The sequence below is a fragment of the Notothenia coriiceps genome, unplaced genomic scaffold, assembly GCF_000735185.1.
Source record: "Notothenia coriiceps isolate Sejong01 unplaced genomic scaffold, NC01 NC01_scaffold00028691, whole genome shotgun sequence".
NCBI classification, from domain to species: Eukaryota; Metazoa; Chordata; class Actinopteri; order Perciformes; family Nototheniidae; genus Notothenia; species Notothenia coriiceps.
In genome coordinates this window covers 1-3,965 of record NW_011361392.1, presented here as the reverse complement: position 1 = coordinate 3,965, position 3,965 = coordinate 1, and the positions used below count along the sequence as shown (strand labels likewise).

The 3,965-nt window shown below is 34.7% G+C and overlaps 1 long non-coding RNA gene across 1 annotated transcript; it reads right to left on the bottom strand.

Moving 5' to 3' along the window:
• Nucleotides 1-1,133: 1,133 nt before the first annotated feature.
• LOC104958323 (uncharacterized) lies at nt 1,134-3,060 on the bottom strand. The gene is made up of 4 exons (XR_799751.1): nt 2,913-3,060; nt 2,664-2,690; nt 1,812-1,906; nt 1,134-1,207 (listed from the first exon to the last, which is right to left on the bottom strand). It is a non-coding gene; the product is annotated as an uncharacterized lncRNA (long non-coding RNA).
• Nucleotides 3,061-3,965: the final 905 nt, after the last annotated feature.

The following is a 3,965-nucleotide window of genomic DNA, read 5'->3' as shown; positions in this document are numbered from 1 at the left end:
AGTATTGTTCACTTCAACATAATCTCCCTCCTCCACCTCAGCGCCCGGCGGGACCTGGCAAATCTGAATGAAGCCGTTGTCACCCAAAAAGGGTTTGACTACTGCATTGCTGAAATATGGTGTAATTTCTTTTATTAAACAATAGTTAATCAATTCAATCCAATTTTCTCTCAAAATTGCAAGGATTGTATCAGGGAACTCTGGGGGAAATTTGATTGAGTCAATGCATTCCGATCCACGCTCCAAATGCTGACTTTTCAGAAATCCTTCACAACTGTTTGCCAACCCGCAAAGAGCACTGTGAGCAGACTTAAAGGCTATTTGTACGTCTCTGTCATCTTTAAACTTTTTGATATGAGGGATTATGGCCCTATTTTTTTGTTTTAATTTTTTTATGTCCAGTGTAAAGTGGATTTTCTGGTCAACATATGGATAAAGAGCACTGCTGGTACTTGAGATGTCAGAATACGAGAACTCTTTAAAGATATCTGATCCCCTTAGTCCCCAAGGCTCTGAGAAGTACACTACAGTCACAATGCCAAATTTCCTGTACCATTGATAGGCATTCTGATAAAGTTGAGTCATACAGTTACAATATTTATTTCCTCTCTTTAAACATGGACTATAATAGGTATATATAAAAATGTTTAGAACTTTGGCTCCATATTTCTTCAATAATCTATTGATTACTTCCAATAACATTTCCTCACTGTGTTTGGTCAATTTGGTGGAGGAGGCTGAATTGTTACGATGAACTGGATAAACAAGTTTAGTCTTAATTCTTTCACCATTTTTCATTAAAACTCCAGCATATGCATATTGATTATGGTGGTCCTTAAGACGGTGTTTTAAGAAAGATGTAGAAGTAGAAGGTCTACCGTCCAACGCTGCATCAACACTGAATCCAGGTTGTATCTTTGAAAACAATGTCATGAATTTTGTAAAAAGCTTTTTGTCAGGAACATTTGTTTGTTGCTCAATATTATCCATGTAATGCTTAATATATGCTAGTGTAAAGGAAATCTGTCTCCTATTTAAAATGCTGAAGTTAAAGAGGCTGTCATTTGGTATAAGATTTGCAGCCAACACATTTAGTAAATATATACTATATAGTTGAATTGGACTTGGACTGATATTTGCTGTTGTTGTTGTCATTGAATTAGAATCAATGGCAGAGTGATGATCTTCCTGATGCTGGTCTTCTTCCCTGGAAAACAAAAATATAAAGGTTTTACTTTATTCACAGGACAAAACAATATGCTTAAGGTTGTTATTTAACTGCTTAGCACAACAATGCTGCATGTACTGAATTCATAAAGTGTATTGTCAAAAGCTAACAGATTGTCAATGGCTGATTTAACTTTGTTAAGTGTGCTAAAGGGCGATGTGTTGGATTGAAGATCTCTTCTTGTTGTGAATAGAAACAAACTATATATATATATAATGCTATATACTGGAGTTCAGTACAATTACACAGCTAGGAGAAAAAAACTAAATGATCAGTTGCGTAAGTTTACTTATGCATGTTTATATTTTGCATTGAGATCTGAAGAAGGTTTAGACAAAGATAAATAAAAACAAGCTGTTAAATATCAAGTTGTGGTGACGTGTTAAGTCTCTTCCTGTAACTTGAATGCAGAGTGATCAATGTTAGAGAAAAATAAATATTGAAGTTGGCTATGATCGACTCATTCGACCCACTGAAAGCTGTATTTTTACATTTACTTGACTCAGTTCCATGGGACCCAATACCTAGTAACTACTACTTAACTAGTTTCAGTTAATACAGCATTTTATTTCTTAGACGATACCTTTGGAGTGAGGAGGGTTCTTGCTCGGTGGAAGTGGATGAAGACATCTCTTCACTCTCAGGCACTTGTGGATCTTCTTGTCTGCTTCTGTCCGTCTGAGTGGAGAAAACAAAATGTTACCATCTTCTGATGTTAAAGTCTTTATTGTCATTAGTGGAAAACACGTCTGTTAGGAACGGCTGAATGCTTTGCCTGTGGTATTGCTGCATGCACATTTGAGGTAGTGCTTCATTTTCTAAAGCTTCTTTTTCCATCCTGCATTTTAGTTTCAGTTAAACAAAGACCAACCTACAGTATGCAGGCGCAACAGTCTCGCACAACACTGTGCTTTTGTTTGAGCCCTGTATGTCAACAAGTAAAGCTGAGCAATACTGTTCAAATTTAAATTGTTCTGTAAAAGTTTTTTTTTTAAGTTTTGTTTCTGGAATGAAATCAAATAAAAAGAGATGTGTCTTACTTGTCCAGTATATTAATACAATGCTGTTTTCATTTTTCACATGGCATGGAAAACGGAAATTATCTTCTTTTCAAATGTTTCCGCAAAGTTTGATAATAATAATAATAATAATAAATAATACATTTGATTTATAAAGCTCCTTTCATTGCTCACAGCAATCCCAAGGTGCTATAAGCAGTTACAGGAAAAGCATTTGATGGCAATGAAATGCTTAGATGTGTAGCTCTTCATCAGTGCTCAAACAAATATGTATAAAAGTAGATAACGTAAGTAAACATTTGAATTTAAGACATAAAATAGTGCACAGGCTTAAGTAAATAAAAAATAAATGTGCTAAACAGATGTACAGTAATTTCAGTATATATATATATACAAATAAAAATAATGTAGAGTACCTGTAGGGTGAGGAGTTCTAAACTCCTCTGGAGAAACAAAGAGACAGAACAGTTAGGTGGTAACAAATGTAAAAGTTAAAGTTTGTATGACTTTTTACGTTTTATTAGTTTTATGCTTATCATAAAAGAACGTTATAGTTTTTCAAAGTTCTAAACCTAACCCTAACATCTTTGTAAACACTCTGTTTACAAATAAAACACAGGAGATGTAGATAACACGGAAAATGTATTGAACATGTTCTGACTCACCAGAGTTGGGTCCAAGACCCGCATAGGCAGGGGCTGACAGTTGTCGTGACCAACACAAAGATTCCACAGATACAAGTTGTTGTAATGTAATTTAGTTAAATCAAACTGGTTTAATGAAAGTAACACAATCTGCCAGCCCCTTCCTTCAATAGATTAAAAAATGTGCCCTTATCTTCTTCTTTCTGAACGAAGAACTACTTTCCATTTGTTTTCAAAGAAACTGTATGCTGCTTATAAACCCTCCCTTAGCCAATCGTTGTGGCCAATCTTTGGTCGCCATGCCCAGTTTGCTTACGTATGCAGAGGTGTGGGAGCCGGATGTTTCTTATAGGTTTCACTTTTGTTTTTCTTCAAAAGGTGTGTAAAATGAAACTTTCCTGAATCCCAAGGGTCAAAGGCAAAGCAGACAATCGACATACACTTAGTTTATTTATTTATGTAACTGTATTTCTCTTTCAAAGCACTCACTTTGTATACTAACTTCCTGCCAGTAACTGATACAACTTAAAAAAAGTACTTAATATGCAGATTGGACCATTTCAGAGTAATATGTATGATATATTTTTATTATAATAACCCTTATCAACGCTGGTAAAGGTGCAGCTAGTTTTAATGACTTTGTATGCTGCAGGAAAGCTGGATTTACTCCAGGTCTGATTTAAGAGTTGATTATATTTCACATTATTTATCCAAATCTGTCAAGTAACTAAAGGTTTTACATAAATGTAGTGGAGTAAAAGTACAAGATTTACCTCTGAATTGTACAAAGTAGCTAAAAATGGAAATAATCAAGTAAAGTACAAGTACTTCACAATTGTACTTAAGTTCAGTACTTGAGTAAATGTACTTAGGTACTTTCCACCACTGACTGTTTTTACAACCAAGTCCAATTCAATTATATTCAAAATGTGTTACCTGTTGGGAAAATACTGAATGTACTCTTCTAACCTGTTTTAGACATACAGTATGATGCTATGTGTATTGCTTACGTGGTCCTTAGCTAATCTGAACTAAACATTGAATACTGCTTTGAACCGGTATTCTGCATCTTGT